This window comes from Spermophilus citellus (genome assembly GCF_964194105.1).
Source record: "Spermophilus citellus genome assembly, chromosome: 4".
Taxonomy (NCBI): Eukaryota; Metazoa; Chordata; class Mammalia; order Rodentia; family Sciuridae; genus Spermophilus; species Spermophilus citellus.
The window spans coordinates 104660059-104682501 of NC_138185.1; the positions used below are offsets into that span (position 1 = coordinate 104660059).

At 35.8% G+C, this 22443-nt stretch overlaps 1 protein-coding gene across 1 annotated transcript in view; it reads right to left on the reverse strand.

The window, feature by feature from the left end:
• The window catches only part of ETFA (electron transfer flavoprotein subunit alpha), a 74504-nt gene that overhangs the window by 11556 nt on the left and 40505 nt on the right, over positions 1–22443 (reverse strand). The gene's annotated exons all lie outside the window — the stretch shown is intronic.

Genomic DNA, 22443 nt, shown 5'->3' on the forward strand with positions numbered 1-22443 from the left:
ATGCTTTGTATATAACCAGAGATATGAAAAATTGTGCTCTATATGTGTAATAAGAATTGTAATACATTCTGCTGCCATTTATAAATAAATAAGTAAAAAGAAGAAAATGGTAATTAGGAAATATTTATTAAACTTCATATTTAGGAAGAGTAGAAATACAAATCAGTGTCAAGAGGTTACACACACACACACACACACACACACACACACACACAATTTCCCAGAACAAAAAAAAAATAACATTTCTCAAAGACATGGGCTGAAAATTTTCAGCACCTAACTAAAGGGACCCCACATCATAGTTTCTCAGTAAATGTTGATGATATTTACACCTCTCCCTGAGCTTCTTCCCCTAATAATTAGAAGAGAAAGATGACTGACTACTGTTCTATCCCCTTATTTAAAACTTTTAAAGTATGTATGTTTGAAAATTAAACTCACTACCATCACGGAAAACTGATTTAACAAGTGCTTAATTAAAGAACTTAGCTGTTGCATTCCACCTACTAGGTATGATTAAAGGTCTTGCTGAAAACATTTCCCATACATAAACTGAACTAACAAGCCCCAGCTTGGGTAGGAGATGCACCTACCACATAGCCAGACTGACACTATAGTTTTGTCACAACTGACATTAAGGCTTTCATCAAGATGGACAACATGGAGAAAGTCCTGAGGTGGCTCTGTCCTACTTAGTTTTATTACAGGGCAGATAATTCCAAGCCAATGACAGTGTCATGTGGTCCCAGCTTGTGTTCTGCACCCCTTGTGATCTAATTTAACAACTTCTCACTCCAAAACAAGAGAGCATCTCAATTAGGCTCTGGGAATAATGCTAAAGACTCCTAACGTCATGATTTTTATAGCACCCGAGTGTGTATGGCCAATTCCCCATGCTGAGTCTTAGTTGTCCTAACTGTGAACAGAGGAGGAATGGTCCTGGCATTGGTGCTCTTCCAAAAGCTCCCCAAGATACTCTACAGAGCATCCAAAGCTGAGGAACGCTAGGAGACAAGACCCCTCAGCTCTCCAGCAGCTTGAATCCTGTGACTCAGTCCAGCATATTGGTAGTATAATCCTGGGCCTTCTCTTTAAAGGCATAAAATGCCCAAATGCTTCCAGAGCAGCTAGATACCTCTATATAACATAGAAAAAAATTAATACAGTCCCCAAAGTAAGTTATTCATCTAAAAAATGAGCTGAGCTTGTTTTCTGATTCAACTTGTTCTACAGTTACCCTCAAAAGCCTGAAGCAATGTGGTTTAAAGAGGCTGTCTCAGGGTGGGGAGGTCCCTGCAGAAAGTAAAATGTAGGGGTAAAAAGCTAACATAGGTTTCTTGTCTCTATCTTGAACCTACCCGGTGTGTCAATCATGCCCTGAGCAACTGGACAACGCAATAAGGCCCTGTCACTATACTGTCTCCTCAGACTCAGGGCAGTCGAATGAATGATAAACAAGTTTCTTTGAATATGCACCACTATTTTCTATTTCAGATGTACAGGTAACTTCAATTGATGATTTTAAGGTCATTTCAATTTATTCTGACCAGGATTTCATTCATAAAGGGACACTCATTAAATTGTTAATCAAAATACATTTAATAAAGTTCATGTCCAAGAAAATCAAGTCGACAGATTTTAGCATAATGATTTTTAAAGCAAGTTATTTAGACAGATAGAAAGGGCCTCACTAACCACTCGTCTAGGTATGCTCTTAAAGCAAGCACTGGAGAAGATCAATAGTCCTATAAATAGCCCTATAAATGAATCTTCTGACATATATGTCGGCATTAAAATGCAGCAAGTCTTAAAAGCTCCAATTCCATCATGAAATGCTAATAAAAATGTTGATTCACTCTGGCAGTAAACACAAACATAGTATAAATGTCTGCTTTAAACTTCCTGTCCCCCCCCTCCCACAAAAATGAATTCCATTGACTTTAACTATAAATGTGCTAAAGAAATAACAGATTCCAGACCAAAGCCAAGTAAAGACAGGTGCCTGGGGCCATATCTACCTTTTTTTTTTTTTTTTTTTTTGACCAGCACAAATAGCCCAACAGGACTTCATTTCACTGTCTGGCAAACATGGTTCTGGGAATGAAAACAAAAGCACTGAAACAAGAAGCCAGCAGGGATTTGGGCCGCTGCACTGGGGCTCTGACAGCTCTCTCAGGCAGGAAGGGAGTCTTTCTTCTTCCTCTTTAAAAACACGTACAGGCAATTAGCCTAATATCCTAGATGCTTCCTCATGGTTCAGAAAGCATTTCTGTATTTCAATAATAATAATTAGTATGTACAAAATTCTCTACAGATGCTAATTTATGGAGCACTTCAGATTCTGCTTCACAACATAACAAGGCAATCCCTGCCCTGAGGCACCTTCCTTCTAAATCAGTAAAATAATCAGGAGAGAAAATGAGCAAAGATGTTCCAAAGAAGAACAGCAATTAAAGGTTCAAAAAGAGGAGGGATTAAAGAAAAGAACAGACACCAAAAGAAGGGGTAGTCTTGGAGATAGTCCTCGAAGCTTTAGCAAAGGCAGGAAGGAAATCCAGGAGAGCAGGACAGATCCACCCACATGGCTGGGAGCAGTGCTGGCTGGTCATTGTGTAGTACCAGAATGGGGACCCTTGGAAGAAGCCAAGCCACCTGATGGGAAGAGGACCGCAGGGCACCATGAAATGCAGAGAAGAAACAGCACTCACCCAACACAGACGAGCACTGGCAAAAGAGAGCACAGATCCCCCTTCCTTTGCCAAAACCTGAAAAATACCATGGACTCTTCCAAAGAACTCGGGGCTGAGGTCTTACAATGGACTGAGCCACAGGACTTAGAAACTGCTACGTCTGATGTGGTTTTTAACAGGTTTGCCAGAGGAATATATTGCTGTGGTTAAAAACCAGGCTCTGCAGTCTCATGGCTTAAGTTCAAATTCCAGCTCTGCCAACTAATAATCAGTCATTTAACATCTCATCCCCCCTTGCCCATCTGAAAAACTGGGATTATAATAATTCCTACTTTTGGGGTTACTATTAAGGCTTCAGTGCTCACAGAATTATCTAGTTTCCTAAAATATTGGTGTGCCTCTCATGGATTAAGGTTTATTCAAATATTATTAATTCCCTCAGCCCACTGGGTGGTGGAGAGGGGTCCTAGGGTAGTCCCAGGATGACCACAAACAGTTGAGCAGGTTGTACACTGAACAACTCTAGAGGGAGGCACCATTCTAAACACTTACTGACCTGCATTTTTATTACAATAACTTTCCAACAGATGGCAGTACAATGATTTCAGAATGGGGTATGCTGTACACTTAAACAAAGGAGTTACTGAATGGACTACTAAAAATGCTAGGCAGCCAGAATCCCCTTGAGGTACAAATATTGTAATTTTCTAAGTGTGCTATGAAAGGGGAATAGTCAGTGGTGCTGGTGAGCTGATTTTATTGTTAATTAACATTCTTTTGTACTTAACAGTTAATAAAGGATAACAAATTTTCAGTCCCCTGTCCTCAAGAAGCTTACAGTCGAACAACACAGGCCAAGCATGGTCATAATAAAGGAAAATAGCAAAGAAGGGTGACAGGGCTCTGGTCTCTTGTGCAATCCCTCACTTGCACCTGCCTCTGGGGAGTGGGAAGGGTTTGAAGAGCAAGAAGCAGATCAGGGGGTGAAATATGTACCCTTTGCCAAACAGGACCCTGCTCTTGCCATCTACTCTCTGCTCCCTCGGGCTTTTCAAAAGGCTTTTTAAAGGTCCTACTTGTATGACAAAACTTCATGCCTGAGAATCAAAAAGGCGACCAGATTGAAATCTTAATACTTTTACAGAAATCTAACAATGGCTGATTCAACACTGTCAGAGAACGATGGTAGATGATTAGGTTTTGGCTCCACTCCTGCTTTACCCAACCTTGGGCAGGAAACCTGGATTCTAAGGGGTATTACCTGAGCCCTGCTTCAGTTCAGTGCTGAAACCATGGGGAAAGACATCCCTTAGCTGCACATTGTAATTTTAGTCCAATTTACTGTTAAGCCCCAAACAGATCTATTCAACATAAGTATCTCATAAGACACATATTTAATTTAAAATTTTAGTAGTCACATTAAAATAAAACTAATTCTAATGTAATCTCAGTTCAGACTTAACCACATCTCAAGTGCCCTCAAACCATATATGGCTTAGTGGTTACCAAGTTGAAGAGCACTAATCTAAAATAATCATAGAACATAAGCTCTACTAGGGTGCAATGGCCTAACAGCAGATCTAGAGACAGAATGGCTTGCACTGGCTCAGAAATCCATCTATAGATTGTTTTCAACTCAGCGAGGGTGGACTGAGAGGAAAATCAATGTGTGGCAGAGCTGCAGATGAGGATCAGAGACAGGAGGCCCGAGCCAAAGAGCAGCCAGGGGACAGAGTCACCAACAGATAATGCAAATCCCTCACCCCTGTAGGGAAACCAATAGTGGCTGAAAACTAGGGTACAGGAAGTTTTATATTTTGAAAAGCAACACTCCAAGGACCAAATTCTTCTCTCTGGTAAGTTGTACATTTTTTTCTTAAAACTCTATAAGGACTTGAAAATTTTATCCTCAAAACCCCACAACTCTCAAAATAAGCACCTAAAGTATTTGAGTTGAAAAATTAAAACAGAAATTAAAAAATAGTTGGAACAAAGCACCAAACATGTCAGAGTGTGTCACAACCTATGGGATGCAGCTCACATGATACTTAGAAACACATTTATATAACCATAGATGCACATGAAAAAACAGGAGGGCAAAAACTTGGTGGGCTACATTGGAACCTCTATTCAAATTCCCAGGCAGAACTGGCATAAGATGTTGGAGTAAATTTCTTAATAAATCTCTTAATAATATCCATGCAGAAATACACACTCCAGATTCAGATACCAAGACACATCACATAGTAAAAAAAAATAAAAATAAATAAAGTTGAAATCATGAGTTTATGACAGACAAACTCATAAATTCACTTCTCTAGAACTGGAACAGTATTCTGCCTGCAGCAACTTCAGATCCTCTTTACTAATGGAAAGAATTAAACATTAACTTTTTGTTTATATGAAACATGGGGATGCTTGGAGTGGTTAAATCTGGAGCATTCGGAGCAGGAAAACCAAGTTAATATTGCTTCCTCTTTAAAAACTAAGGTTTTTAATTTCTTTTCTACCAACAGTCTCCCTTTCTAGATAGAGTTGGGCAAGAAATATGAAAAACTGCATCTCTTTAAATAAAAAATTTTAAAACTTCTTACTGAAGTTAAGAGGTCCAATGTTGCTGGGTGCAGTGGCATGTTTGTAGTCTCAGTAACTCAGGAGGCTGAGGCAGGAGGATAATAAGTTAAAGGCCAGCCTCAGTAATTTAGCTAGACCTATCTCAAAATAAAAGTTAAAAAGAACTGGGGATGTAACTCAATGGTAGAACACTCCTGGGTTCAATCCCCAGTACTGGAGGTGGGAGGGAGGGAGGAAGGAAGGGAGGAAGGAAGGGAGGGAGGGAGGGAGGTTGATTGTTATATGATTAAAAACAATATCCCTAAACTGTTTCAGATAGAACAAGAGTTCTAAAGAACAAAACACTTTCTCAGCCTTCTTTACTCAATAGACTCTAGGCATAACCTTAAATAGCAACTGTTACAGCTAAACATAATACATATAACACAGGATAAATGCCAGGTTAGGAGTTAAATGAATTTATCATAGCAAATAATGAATGCCTTTGAGCAGTAGATTGACTGAACTCTATTTTCTAATTACTGAGAGCCTCCTGTGCATTAATCTTGCCATATTTCATCCTGCTGCTCATTTAAAAGACCAAACTATTTCCTCTGTTTGCCAAATTGTGTTTAAGACTCTTCTTTTTGGAAGAGGCCCCAAAAGAGAGTACAATTCTCCATGGCTCTGTTCTCAGAACAGCCCTCTGCCGTGTTATGAGACTCTCAGGCATGATTCTGGCTAAATCACATTCTTGATTTGAAGCTGAAATTATGTCCCAACCATCAGACAAAATGTTCCTGCAGAGATGGGCTCATGTTTTATCAGAATTCAAAACAGCTTACCAATCACCACAACTGCATACACTGCCCATGATTTGCCAGTAACCACACTGTATTTTAGATATATTATCTCACTTAACTACAACATCTTTATAGGGCAGAAATTATATGCATTTACTAGAAGACAGCAGTGGCTCAGGCAGGCTTGCTAAGTGTTCCAAGGGTATATATGTAGTGAAAGGCAGGCTTTTACTCCAGCCTTTATTAAGGTATTTTTGAAAAAAAAATGGAAAGCATACAATGTACAATTTAATATATGTATATGTTGTGAAAGATTACCACAAAAAAGCTAATTAACATACTCATCACCTCACAGTTACCTATTGTTTTTCTTTTTTGGCAGTAAGAACATAAGATTTAATCTCTTAGTGCCCAGGGCAAGGCTCAGGGATAGTCAAGCATGCATAAGGCCCTGGGTTCTATCCTCAGCACCACACACACACACAAAGATTTACTCTCTTCGCAAATTTCAAGGATTTGATCCAGCATTATTTGCTATGGTCACCATTCTGTACATTCAATCCCCAGAATTTATTCATCCTGAACAACTGAAACTTTTACCAACATTTCCCATTTCCCTCACCCCTTGGCAACCACCATGCTTTTTTTAACATATTCTTTTTATAACTTTATTTATTTGTTTTTATGTGGTACTGAGGATTGAACCCAGTGACTCACCTGTGCTAGGCAAGCATTCTGCCACTGAGCTACAGCCCCAGCCCCCACCACGCTCCTCTCTTAAAAGGCACTTGTTAACTTCAGTCCTTTGATTCTATGTTCAGTATTTTTTCTACTATACCACACAATGTGGACAGCTCTGCCTTCACTGATGTCACCAGTCTATTAAAACTCCAACAAATATATCTATATTAGATGGGAAAAACTCTAAAAGAAGATGAGATCAGATAAATAGCCAAATTACACATTTGCATATGTTAAAAAAACAGTACTGTCAATTTTAGCTAATTTTAGCTTTAACCCTGTGCTACTAGAAGTACTAGTCTGTACATCATCTCTAGGCTCCTTACCAGAAATATTGACTTGAGCAACACCCTTTAGCTTTATTTTCTAACAATGATCACATGTCAGTGAGAAGGCCTCTAGTACAGATGTGCACCAGCTCCAAGGATACCAAGGAGACTGACTCACAGAAGGGGCAAAAGTGAAATTATTTCTTTTTTTTTTTTTAAAGAGAGAGAGTGTGTGTGTGTGTGGGAGAGAGAGAGAGAGAGAGAGAGAGAGAGAGAGAGAGAGAATTTTTAATATTTATTTTTTAGTTCTCGGCGGACACAACATCTTTGTTGGTATGTGGTGCTGAGGATCGAACCCGGGCCGCACGCATGCCAGGCGAGCGCGCTACCACTTGAGCCACATCCCCAGCCCTGAAATTATTTCTTGATTTAAAAAATATATATATTTTTTTGTTGTTGTAGTTGGACACAATATGTATTTTTTATTAATTTATTTTTATGTGGTGCTGAGGATCAAACCCAGGGCCTCACATGTGCTAGGCGAGCGCTCTACTGCTAGCTATAACCCAGCCCCTATTTCTTGATTTTATAGTTGATAATGCTTGTTAGTTTTAATTTATGAGGCCTGTACTGAAAACTAGCTTATACTTTTTGGTTAAAATTTTGGATCTGGCTTTCAATGAAGTCAATAACTGGTTTCAAATAACTGTTAAAAAGAAATGTTGGGGCTGGGGTTGTGGCTCATGGCAGAGGGCTTGCCTCATGCATATGAGGCCCTGAGTTCGATCCTCAGCACCACATAAAAATAAACAAACAAAATAAAGATTTTTTTTTAAAAAAGAAATGTCAGGAAGCAAAGCCAGAAGATTTAGTTGGGAGAAGAAATGGTAGTCCTCACCTAGCCCCTGAAGATTTTTTACATAAGTGGACATTTCATGGCACAGCGGATGGACTGGTGCTTATTACTCGGAGAATATGTAGCTTGGACTTTTTGGTCTAAGGTTTTCTGAAACCGTAAATTCATCCGTAGATATAAATTCCTCCATATTCTTTTTACCAGCCCATCTTTTTTCCTAAGTAGAGGAAATCAAGTTAATATCTTTTTCACAACTAGCCTAATTATAAATATGCCAAAAGCAGACGGCAGTTTATACCACTATTGTACCACTACCACGTATTTTATCATGTACCTATTTTTTGTTCAAAATGTTAATTTAATAACCCATTTGTTCAAATACAAAGTTAATTATTTTAGTTGTAGATGGACACAATACCTTTATTTTAAGTGGTGCTGAGGATGGAACCCAGTGCCTTCCTCAGTGGTGAGGACTCTACCACTGAGCTACAACCCCAGCCCCAAAGTTCAAATTTTTTAAAACATGAACATTGACTATAATGTGAAATGCAATTCAAAACTTAAATGTAAACCAGAAAAACTGAAATTTCAGCCCTTAATCTTTTCATACTGTTTTTTAATTGCAGATTTCAGTTACACAGAATGTTCTGGATCTGAAACAAGTTTTTCTTAAGTGAATATTTTCTCATTAAAATGTAATTTTAATATTTAATTGATTTGCATTTACCTAATTAGCTTCTACAATAATTCTCAAATTTTTCATTATATGAAAATATACTTCAAATATATCTGAAAGTATACTTGGTCAAATATATTCAGATAGATAATTCATACTGAAAAACTTGGGTATATGACATCAAAATACTTTGATATATAAACAAGTCTATTACAAAAGTTGCATTTTAACAAATTATATACAAAGTTCACTTTGATATCAAATTTTAATCATTAAGATTCTTAACTGATCAAAGTCAAAATATGTTAAATTGTACATATTTATATAGGGTTTTAGAACTGTGAGGAACCTTTGTGAGTATCTACATATTATCTCTTTATCAATAAAAAATTGAGGCCACAGGAAACAGCTAGCATTAGAACCCAGGTTTCCCAACCTTCACCACTTGGTAAGTGGGAAGAAGCTCATGAGAGTCATAAACAAACCAGAGAAAAATATCAAAAGCTTATACACAGAATTATCATTTGACCCAGCAATTCTACTTCTAGGTCTATCCCCGAAAAAACTGGCAACAGAGACTCAAATAATTAGACATTTGTATGAGTGTTCATAGCAGCATTATTTATGATGGCCAAGAGGTAAAAATAAAACAACCCAAGTATCCATCATCAGATGAATGACTAAACAAAATGTTCATGAATTATTAGACTATTCTTCAGCCATAAAAAGATATGAAATTCTGATACATGGTACAACATAGTTGAAATCTGAAAATAAGTTAAATTAAATGTCAGTCACAAAAGGACAAATATTGGGGCTGGGGCTATAGCTCAGTAGCAGAGCATTTGCCTAGCATATATGAGGCACTGGGTTCGATCCTTAGTACCACATAAAAATAAATAAATATTTTTTATGCCTTTATTTTTAAAATATTTTAAAATTATTAATGGACCTTTATATTATTTGCTTATTTATATGTGGTTCTGGGAATTGAATGCAGTGCCTCACACATACGAGGTAAGTGCTCTATAGCTGAGCTACAACTCCAGCCCCTATACCTCTATTTTATTTGTTTATTCCTTTATTTGGTGCCAGGGATCTAACCCAGTGCCTCACACATACTAGGCAAGTGCTCTACCACTGAGCCAAAACTCCAGCCCCAGTAAATAATTTTTTTAAAAAATTATGATTCTACTTATATGAAATAACTAGAGTAGGCAACTTCACAGAGACAGAAAGTAGATTAGCAATTAAAAGAGGTTGAGTTAGACAGTAATAAAGAATTATTTATTGGTAAATGGATAGAGAGTTTTTGTTGGGGTGATGAAAATTTTTGGAAACAGACAGTGATGATAGTTGCATAACACTGGGAAGATAATTAGTGTTACTGAACTGGACATTTAAAATGGTTAAAATGGCAAATTTTATATTATGCTTTCCCACAATGAAAAGCCATTAGAAAATGATCACTTTGACAGAAACCATCACAAAATTTTCTACTTTAAGAAAATTCTAGAATCTTGAGATTTTTTTGATAATCATCAAAAATAAAAAGTTCACATATATTAACAGGGAATTATAACAGATATGCTATTTATGGGAATCCTCTGTACTATCTTCATAATTTGCCTATAAATCTAAAATTGTTCTAAAAATAGTTATTTTTTAAAGCAACTTGAGTTGTGAAGTTCAGCCCAAGTTATACAAAACTTCCTTTAAGCACCTTCTGAAGTTTTAAGAATTGGAATAGAGCTGATAGTATAGAAAAAGGTAATGCCAGTAGAAAAATAATAAATTTACTCTGCATCCAACCTAACTGAAAATCCTCTAAAGCAATCTCACTGTAAGGAAATGGAATACATTCCCCTACCCCAAATATCATTTTCCAAATTCTCTTTCACACTAAGTTTGGTTAACATTAACATAGAGTTAACATAATTTATTAATATACTCTTTAATAATCTTAGTACTCTTCTTTTTGGCTCTGAAGTGAATACAAGTATTGAATCACATATGCCAAATGACGAATTATCTATTGAATAAACATTTCCATTTGGTACAGCATCTTAGGTTCTTTGACATTCATAGGCATTTCTATCATACCTTGAAGCTATACATGAGAAAATAAATTAGTTTTTGTATAAAAGAACCAAAATTACATGGTGTTGGTTTCTCAGAACAGAAATTTAGAATAGTTTTATTCCTTTTAAGTTACCACACCGAGATAGCTACAACATAGACTTGCTCTCTACTCTTATCGATTTCCATGCCAGTTGTTAAATTAGATTGACTATCTATAAGACAAGTCAATTTATCATATCAGTGGCATGCTTTTAGCAGTTAACAGTATATATGTTTAAAAAAAGAATAGAATCTCTGAAACTTCTAAAACTTTTAACTTTATATAATGAAATGGTAATGGATTTTAAAAAAACTTCAATGATATTAGTCCCCTGGAATAAATTTTTAGCAAAAGCAATCTAATAAAAATTAGCTGAGAAAACAAACCAAAGACATAGTTAGAACTTCTAATTTTTGGCAATTAAATTGCACAACCAAATAACTTACACATCCTAGCCACAGTTTATAAATTCTACAACTTCTCCTTTGTCATTTTAAGCTTCACCGTAAGGGCTTTGATCATCCAGGCCATGTAATTACCTTTAAGAAGCATGCTTAAGGTGTTTTCTGGACAGCAGGTCCTTACAGCATTTCTCTTTGTCCTCTTGGGAATAGAACATCAATTGCTTTCAGCTAAATGCACTCACATATGAATATTTTAGTACAATTTAATGCTTCTATACCAACCCCAAAGGAACAGAGCATCAATTTGTGAACACAGTTCTCTTGGAGTTAAAAGCCAAGCTAGATAATGCAGTATGAAAGAGGTTGTCAATCTTCAGCTTTTTAGCAAGTTAGAGGACAGCTCATAAATTCAGTCCCAGTTGTATACAAATAACTCTATAAAGTTTGTTTCTATGAAGACTTCTCAACACTATCGAGCTTTCAAAAGAAAACTTTCAAAAGAAAACAACAAAATTTATTGTTTTGGTAAATTCTCCCAAAACTATTTATTCATCTGGTAACTATAAACTGACTCCATTCACTTAATCTCAGAATTATAAATGAACAGCTGGTCTGTTGGTAAAACACCAAAATACAGGCAAAGTAATCTATCCCCACTAAGAAGTTGCACCAAGTGTAAGAACGCATTTCCCTGGCATCAGATAACAGGTTCTTTAATGATTGCAATATGCTTATATGTTTTGATAGTTAGAAGGTAATGTTAGCATCGTCAACAAAGCTAAAAGAAAGCAATCCAGAAATAAATATAAAACAGGAACTACCACCAAAAATGCTGAGCCTTTAAAAAGCTATACTAATTAAATTCTAGTCATAAAATAAATCTGAAATTCTTAAGCTCAACGAATATTAATATGCTAACAAAATCCAGTGAAAATGTCAAACATCAGTTACAGAAATAATTCAACGCTTGTTCACAATTTCAAAAGAAAAAAATAATCTCTTATTAACAAAAGAGAATTTGTAATAGTAACTAAAAATCGACAACGTATAACATATACAACATACCAGGCACAGTTTTAAGTGTATGTATATACGTATGTATGTGTGTGTATGTATATGTATATATGTATGTAAGTGTGTATATATGTGTACATATGTACCAATTTAATCTTTACTGTATGAAAAGGGGACTATTATCATCACCATTGTACAGCTGTGAAAACTGGTATAGAGAGGTTAAGTGATTTGTCCAAGGTCAAACAGTATACAAATTGTAACGCAAAAGAGCAGAATCCAGGCAACCTGGCAAGAAAATCTGGACTCTTAACCATCTTTAACCATTTATGTGACACTGCCTTGTTGTGGGAATTTTTCTAATCTGATACAGGGTATCTACCAAAAAGAGACAGTAACTATCAATTATATTCCTACATATCTATATATCTATATAACAAAAGTAGGAATCAGCCTGAGTGCATATTTAAGCTGCTTATGAATCTGAGTGAGACTATCCAGTCTATTCAGCAGCTGTATCTCAGCTACTTTCGAGGTAAGATCATATCTTATGCTCCAATGTAACTACAAGCAAAAGCAACACAAAGAAACATCCATTTTGAGATTTTTTTTTTCATCTCATCACTTGGTCTAACAATGCTTCACAGTCATTTATCTCTGCAGTTTCAGGAGCTCAGAGGAGGAAACTATCTATCTTTCCTTTGAATCTGATGAGAGCCCCTCTTCTAGCTTACTCCCATACACCTTGAAACTACTGAACAACAAATGGGATTACAGACCCCTGTCTCACCTCTCATCATCAAATCTCATATGGGCAACTCTTCTATCAGTATGCTTTCATCTTAAAAATGGCTTTATAAGTAAATTATGGTCACAGGTAGAAGACCAAACGTTACAAAGATACAACTCTCTCAAAATTAACCTTTACGTCCAATGTTCCTCATTTAACATTTTGCTATCTGAATATTTGTTACAAAATATATGGATATTAGCTAGTAGTTATTTGCATTTACCATCTCTCTTTAACATTTTCTCATTATTTACACTCTAGTGCACGTTGGAGCAGTGTACAAGAAATATCTGATAATGTATGGTAATCTGTCCAAAACACACAAACCAATGAATTTAGTAAGTGTTAAATAACTAAGCATCTGATATTTTAAATGCTTTATATTATGCAGAAAATCTTGAGATTTTTATATCAGGTATTTAAGAAGATTTTGAAACTTAGGGAAAATTATTTAAGGTTTTGCTTGGACTAGGAATTAGTTATTAATACTCGTTTTTTAAGGTAATAAAATATAGATCTGGATACTTTGAAGCTTTATTGTTTACAAAATTTCTGGAATAGACTAAATTTGGGTAATAAGTTATATCTATGTTTCCTTTTTTTTGAAAATCCAAGCAAGATAATTTTATTATGAATAAGAGAAAATTAAGACTCAAGCAAAGTACACTCTCAAGAGAATGAGTGGGTCGTCTCTGAGCAGAAAACAGCAAAGGAAATAGTGCTGCTTCCAAATTTATTGTTGTTTTATATTTTCCTTGAAAGTTGGGGTCCATTTTATGCAATCTTTACCAATCAGATTCTCATCTCCTCCCTCATGTTGGACTGGGGAGTTTTTAACCATAGTTGGTCCTCTCCAGAATTGTCATGGTGACCATCCTGTTCAGGGAAACTTTATCCACAAGCCAATCCTATGTTAACATGGGTATTGGGGTCAGTGACTGGACCAACTTTAGTTTACCTGTGCTACTAAAGAAAATTTCCTTCTGAAATACATTGAGAAACATGACCATATATCCTAATTTTACAATGACCTCAGTAGATCCTGTCAGGAGTAAGCTCCATTGATCTTTTCTTCTTGACATATTTCTTAATTGGCTCCCTTGGCTTCAACCTATTTATTCTCAGGGTTTGTACACCTGTTGTTCTGCAAGTTACTTCATTGTTCATTAAAGACAATTCAGAGAAACCCTATGATCCTGCTATGTTGTTGGTTCACGTTTCACAGCTCATTACTAAGTCTACTACCTAACAGCAATTGAATGAAAGGTGTGAGTTTAGGAGCTGTGTCCATTGCTAATGTGATACATTAAGTCAATTTACTTCTTTTAACTTTAGTTTCATCTTTGAGGTAAAATAAAAGGTTTTACTTTGATCCTAAGTTTGCTTAAATTTTCAATTAATTCTTATCTTACATCTAGTGGGGGTAAAAGCCCTTCTACATTCTATAGGGACATGAACTAAAAGAAAATGTGTACAATACATACAATCAACAAAATATTTTTAGCTAGACATAATTAGAGAAATGAAAATCAAAACTACTCTAAGATTTCATCTCACTCCAGTCAGAATGGCAGCTATTAAGAATACAAACAACAATAAGTGTTGGCTAGGATGTGGGAGAAAAGGCACACTCATACATTGCTGGTGGGACTGCAAATTGGTGCAGCCAATATGGAAAGCAATATGGAGAATCCTTGGAAAACTGGGAATGGAACCACCATTTGACCCAGCTATCCCACTCCTCAGTCTATAACCAAAGGCCTTTAAAACAGCATACTACAGAGACACAACCACATCAGTGTTTATAGCAGCACAATCACAATAGCTAAACTGTGGAACCAACCTAGATGCCCTTCAGTAGATGAATGGATAAAGAAAATGTGGTACATTATACACAATGGAATATTATTCAGCAATAAAAGAGAATAAAATCATGGCATTTGCAGGTAAATGGATGGATCTGGAGAATATAATGCTAAGTGAAATTAGCCAATCCCAAAAAACAAATGATTTCTCTGATTTAAGGATGCTGATTCATAATATGCTGCAGGGGCGGAGATTAAATGAACTCTAGATAGAACAAAGGGGAAAAGGGAAAGGAGGGGAAGGGAAAGGGAATAAGGGTAGGAAAGACAGTGGAATGAAATGGTCTTCATTACCCTAAGTACATATGTAAAGACACGAAGGATGTGACTCTACTTTGTGTACAACCAGAGATATGAAAAATTGTGCTCTATATATGTAGTATGAATTGTAATACATTATGTTGTCATATATAACAAATTAAAATTTAAAAAAACAAACTTCCAAGAATTGATAAGAAAAGTACAAACAATTCACTAGAAAAATGGCAGAAGATATGCATATGAAATATCCCAGGGATAGGACCATAAATGAACATTTAGCATATGAAGACACCTCACTAGCAATTAGGAAAGAACACATAAAAAGCATAGTGAGATTTAATGGTTATCAGACTAACAAGACATCTTTAAAATGTGGTAAAATATGACAAAATTTACCATTCTGATCATTTTAAAGTCTACAATTCTAGATCATTAATTTATATTCACCTTACATAATTATCACCACCATCCATCTCCAGAACAGGATGAAAACAAAGGTGACTTAAAACTGTTGATAAATGTAAATTGGTATAACCACTTCAGAAACAATGTGTCAGATTCTGGTAAAGATTCCAGAAGATTCCCTAAAACTGCACAATTTCCTTCATTGGAATTTCTCTAGTTAAATACATACAAGAAGACACATGTAAGAGTCTTCATGGCAACATTATTTGGAAGCAAGAAATTATAAACTACCTAAATAAATACCAACTAATAAGAAAATGGGTAAAATGTGATATATTCATATGATGGAATACCAGATGTCAATGAAATACAAGGGAAAAAATGCCACCTGCATTAACAGATGAATCTCATACAAAAATTGACTAAAATAAGAGAAAACAACACACGCTACTACCAACATAAAGTTTTAATGCTCCCCAACTTTTTTCATCATAGCACACAGAAAACAGCATCTGTATGGTACACTGCGGCAGAGGAATAAGGCTGGTCTACTGTTCTGAAGGCCAAGAGAATCAACATCTGGCCCTCTATCATCCCCAGTATTCAAGTTGGAAAGCTCAGTTACATACTGTTTAAGGGTCTGTAGAAACATAGTAAAAGCAAAAACTAAATGTAGTGGAATAATCATCATCAAGTGTAAGATACTTGTTACTATTAAGGGTAGGGAAGGATACGCATTTAAGGAAGAAGATCTGACTTTCAACTGGATTATAATATTGCTTTTAAGTTTGGTGGTAGAAACATAATATTCACTGTTGTATTTCTACATGATTTTACGTATTTATATAAATTCATATGTAAAAATTTTAATGAAAAGGAATTTAGTAAATGTAAACTACTTTTTCAAGGGTACTTTGAAAGGAAAAGAGACTGCTGGCTAAACAGGGGGTTCTCTTTCTGAGGTTACAAAAGAGGAGCCAGTAGAGGAGGGGAGACACTGAACCCAGAGGGAATGGGTAACAAATGGGACACTGTCCCAAAGAAGGCAGAAAATGATGGCTCCAGAAGACAGGGGGAGAGATTAGCATCAAACAAAGAAAGGATCATGTGGTTCTTTAACACATATGGATAGCATGGGTTTTTGTTTTGTGTCATTTCTGCTTTTGTAGAGAGTATAGTAAGTTTATTTGTGAAGTAGAAGAAAAAGTCAATGTCTGACAAAAAGTGAATGATGATAAAAAAAGTGTTTTAAAAGTTGGTGACATCTTAAGATAATATAGTATATTAAAGTATAATGTAGTATATTTAAGATAATGCAGTATATTAAAGAACAAAACCAAAATTCAGTTCAAGTAGACATATTTATGCAGAACTACCTGAGGTTATGCAATTCACCAATTTTTTTTCTGGACAAGTGTTCTACATGCTAGTCATTCTGCAGAGACTCACTCCCTCAGAAAAATGAGAAAGGGAGAAAGAGCTGTGCCAGTAGCATAATACATATACCACCCAATCTCACCTCTTCCTGATAAAATTTCATTTGAAGAAGGGCCCTACAATTAAATTGACAGTCTGTAATTTTGCCCTAGCACGAGTCTAAACAGAAGACACACATACACAAATGCACAAATTTCTGCCCTTCATGAAAATGCACTTAATATTAGGCAACCGGCCCACATTCAGAGACATTATAAAACAGTCCTACGAAACTACTGTCCTATTTATAGTAAAGGTATTGTTGAGGATGTCAATCAATAGTGTCCTCTTTATGAGGACTCAAGGGATACATAGCTCTTTGATCTTGATACTAATCCAAATGATACTTCCCATGTGTAACAGTTTGTTTTTACCTTTGGGACACTGTTAATCAGGGCACTGATCTTGTTTCTCAATAGAAATTGGCTTCTAGAAAACCTAATGCCAAATTTGCAGCCCACATATAGCAAATGGACAGGACCACATATAATTTATTTAAAATATCTCCTCTAAGCCAGGCATGGTGGTGCATGCCTGTAATCCCAACAGCTTGGGAGGCTGAGGCAGGGGGATCGCAAGTTCAAACCAGCCTCAGCAACTTAGTGCGTCCATATGCAATTTAGGAAGACCCAGTCTCAAAATAAAAATTAAAAAAGGGATGGGGATATGACTCAATGGTTAAGTGCCCCTGGGTTCAGTTCCTGGTATAAAAAACAAACAAACAAACAACAAGAAAAAAAACCTCTTGCCTAGTTTCAATACATCTTTTCTCAAGACCATTCAAACTGTCACCCACCACCAAGAAATAAAGGCAGAGTCTGGCTGCCATAAGTAGAGATGTGGGGAATAAGACAAGAACACTGAGAAACTCTTGAAGTCTAGGTACAGAGGATCTGCTAAAAAGTAAGGCTAAATAGGAACTGAGATCATCCCCTCATAAGAACTAAACCACAAAGGGATATGACAACATTCAAAACTTGACTCTAAAGTAGATCTATATTGGGGGTGGGGGGGCTGTAACTAATATTATTAGGCTAATAGATAAAATTGAAATATAAAATATAGAAAACAGTAATTTGAAAATGAACTGACAAAACTGGCACATAAAATATAATTACTGTGGATGTATAAGAGAATATTTTTATTCTTAGGAAATATACACTGAGGTATTCACGGGCAAAGTGCCACTTTATTACTATTGTCAAAGTTCAGGAAAAATATATGTATATGCATATATGTGCACATACGTACACACACACACACACACACACACACACACCACTGTAATATTTTGTAATTTCATTTTTTTTGTTTGAAGATATTTCTTTCTTCTTCTTCTTCCTTCTCCCTTCCCACTTCTCCCTTCTCCTTCTCCTTCGTACCAGGGGATTGAACCTAGGGCACTTAGCCATTGAATCACATCCCTAGTCCTTTTTATTTTTTTCATTTTTGAGACAGGGTCTTGTTAAGTTGCTTAGGGCCTTGCTAAGTTGCTGAGGTTGGATTTGAACTCGAGATCCTCCTACCTCAGCCTCCCAAGCCACTGAGATTACAGGTATGAGCCACCATACCTGGCTTGAAGTTACTTCTGAATAAAAAGTTAAATTAAAAAACAAGAAGAGGGCTGGGAATGTGGCTCAAGCGGTAGCGCGCTCGTCTGGCATGCGTGCGGCCCGGGTTCGATCCTCAGCACCACATACCAACAAAGATGTTGTGTCCGCCGAGAACTAAGAAATAAATATTAAAAATTCTCTCTCTCTCTCTCTCTCTCTCTCTCTCTCTCTCTCTCTCTCTTAAAAAAAAAGAAGAATCTTTTCATAATAATAAGATCTGAACTAGTAGATTCCAATTACTAGATCTGAATTATTAGAGGAAGCATGACTCCATAAGAATAGTATCCATAAGATACTAAAAAACTGTTTCATATATATGTGCCAAATAATCTTTCATATGTGTAAATTTTTGTGAATGACAAAGCATTTAAAAGTCTAAAATCATAATATATTTTGAATATTACATATTTTCTCACATAAATAAAAATGAAAGTAAAATTATTATTTTTGTGAGGGTAATAACTCTGACTTTATGTGCTCCCTTACTTGAAGTAGAGAACTATTTACTACTTACCATCAGAACAGTGTTTATGTTTTTCCAAAGCCATTACAAAACAGCAACAAAACACAAAATAAAAGTTATCCTCAAAATAAAGTTGAAAGTGAGTAGAAAAGAAATCAAGTTTTACAAGATTCAAAAGGCAGCCAGGCATGGAGGTGCACACCTCTAATACCAGGGACTTGGGAGACTGATACAGGAGAATGACAAATTCAAGGCCATCCTAAGCAACTTAGTGAGCTGCTGTCTCAAACAAAAGAGGCAGGGAGCTGAGAATGTTGCTCAGTAGTAACAATCCAGGTTCAATCCCAAATACAGGGGGAAGGGGAGATTCAAAAGGCTTCGTGATAGGGAAAACGGATCCAAATTAAATATGGATAAATGAAAACACTGTATTCAGCTTTACCTACAAAGAAACACGGCATTAGTACTAGATGAGAGAGATGTGGTTTATTAGTAGGCAATTCAAATGGGAAGAGATTTCTGGATGTTTACCAGTGTAATTCTTGCCAATATGGAATATGGCTGCCAAACCCCTAATGTAACATTAAAGAGCATTAATTAAGATATTATTAAGGGGATAATAATACAATCTGTATTAGTCAGAGCACATGGGGAAGTAATGCATTCAATTCTAGGACTCAGGACTCCTGCTTATCGACCTGAGGGAACAGCTCATACTGGACTTACCCTTCTGCTAAAACAATATAAAACCTGTTTAAAATTAGATAGATAGCAACTGCTTAGATACATTGGAGATCAACCCAGATAGGTAGCATCTGAGAAGCCAGAACTCTATATGAGAGGGAGACATATTGAAATGAGTCTAGATTGCTCCTCTTTTCAGTTGGGGCATTTGCAGATCCTCCAAAGGGATAAAAGCCCAATCAGAAAGCAGGTATTCAGATAAAAATCTATAATCTTATTAATTGAGAAAAACACAGAGAAGACAGTATTTGTAGGAGCTATTTAAGCTGAAAATGAGGAAAAAGTTCCAAAAAGGAGAGGACAAATTTTCGATATCTATGTCACTCAAAACTCTGGCTGCCCCCTGCATTAGGCATATATGATGTGGACTCTAAGCCACCAGTTAGGACTAAAAGAACTGAACAAAGAAGACAGAGGTTGGAGTTAGAGTTCAGGCCCATTAACTGTCCACTAAAACAAAAAATTAATATCCTCAATAAAATTATAGTCCATAAATTCTACAACACATTATTCAATATCTCTACAATTTAACCCTTCAATATTAGATAATAATTCTAAAAAGATGGTCTAGATAGCCCTGTGAGCCCAAGATCTTACGGAGGGTCTGCAATTAGTTTCACAATAACACATATATGCCCTTTTTTCTCTCATTCTCCCACAAGTATATAATGGAGTTTTTCAGAGGCTACCTGACTTTTGAGGAATTCACCATTCTGATGGCTAATAGAATGCATCCATCTATATTTTTATGTTTCCTAAAAATTTTTAAGGTAGGACACTTTAGGTATAAATATATGTGTGCTTAGAGATTAACTCAGTTTGTTGTCAGTATAATCCAGCAATTTGTTCACTTAAGAGTTATAACTTATATAAGTTCTACTATTTCATTATTATTCAATGTCAGTATTTAAAATCCCAATGATTTCCTTGCACCTGCAAAGAAATGCAAGAAGCGCACGCTTTGTTGTCTTAAATGGAAATAATGCTTACAATTTTTAAAACTTCAAGATATTTAAAATTTTCCTCTAAAACTATTATTTTAGATTTTGATAATATTTACACTAAAATAAACACAACTCACTTTTTCAACCCTCAGCTGCAATATCCATGTCTAAAAATGCTGAAAAAGATGAAACTGAAAAGAGTTCTCTAACTTATGGAAAAGAGGAATCTACCCTAAAAATGACTATATAAAATTATAAAGAAACAAAAATAAGTTATATTTCTCTTAGCTTTATAGATGTTAATAATTTACTGTATCTTAGATAAGGAAAGCAACAGCCATTTTAACAATCATTCAGAATTTAAAGTAAAATAAACTAGATTTTATTTGAACATAGATGTGACATTGAAAAGCAGTTTATTTAACTTTCCAAACTTGAAAAAGTCACTGAAGCATCTTAAGTTATCAATTTTTCATTGTCCAAAGAAGATTAATAAAGGTAACTATCAATATAAGTAAAGATTAAGAAAAGGGACTTTGCTGTATATCTGTTTGATAAAAATTAGCAAAAGAAACTATGGCTCTGACACATTCCAATGTATAGTAACTTGCTCAGTAAGAGAGTTAGCTATAAACATCAATACTAAGTCAACATCATCTATAGATTGTACTGATGCCTAACAGACAAATCTACAGACGTGATTGGGTTTGCTGCTCTACGTGCATTTATCCAGCACTACCACCAACTAATCACTGAAGAATAGATATTTTTTTTCAGTGTTGGGAATGGAACCAGGACTTCACACATGCTAGGCAAGTGTTCTACTGCTGTGCTACATCCACAGTCCTGAGGAATTATTTTATGTGAATGATGTGAATGCTTGGTAACAAACACAAGTGATGCTGAAATACTTAACATATTAAACAACTTTTTTTACTCTCATGGTATATACTGGAAAAAACTACACTGATATTTGTGCTGATGATGTGAAAACAATGGTGGGACAAACTGCTGCAGCCTCAGCATGAACAAAGGCAGTGGCACCAACTGGACTAGTCATCCTCATTATATTCTTCATGGCCACTTATTCCGTTGTTAAAAAAAAAAAAAAAAAAAAGAAGCCATTTCACTTAAGAATGTCCTTGATAAATGAAGCAGTAAGAATTATTAATTTCACTAAGTCTTGATCTCTGATTACTCATATCTTTAATATTCTGGGTGACAAGTAGTGAAATATGCAGAGGGCACTTGTGCTGCATACCAAAGCATAATGACAGTCTTGAGGAACAACACTCGTGATGGCTTGAGTTGTAAGCAAAACTAGCCACTTTGTCATGAAACACCATTTTTACTTCAAAGAACAACTGGTACACATTTGTGCTTTTGGCAGGCATTTTATTGAAAATAAAATAAACGTCAATTCTGAGAAAACAACTGAAAGTATTTCTTCTCAAGAACAAAATTTGAGCTTTTAAGTAAGAATCAGAATTTAAAAAAAAAAAAAAAGCTTGTATCCATGATTATGAGCCTCAAAGACTCATCTGATGAGTAGTGATATTAATGAATGTGGGGGCTTTGGAGGGTGGGGGTGGGGTTGGGGTACCAGGAATTGAACTCAGGGCACTCAATCACTGAGCCACATCCCCAGCCCTTTCTTATATTTTATTTAGAGACAGGGTCTCACTGAGTTGGCTTAGAACCTCGCTTTTGCTGAGGCTGGCTTTGAACTCGCCATCATTCTGCCTCAGCCTCCT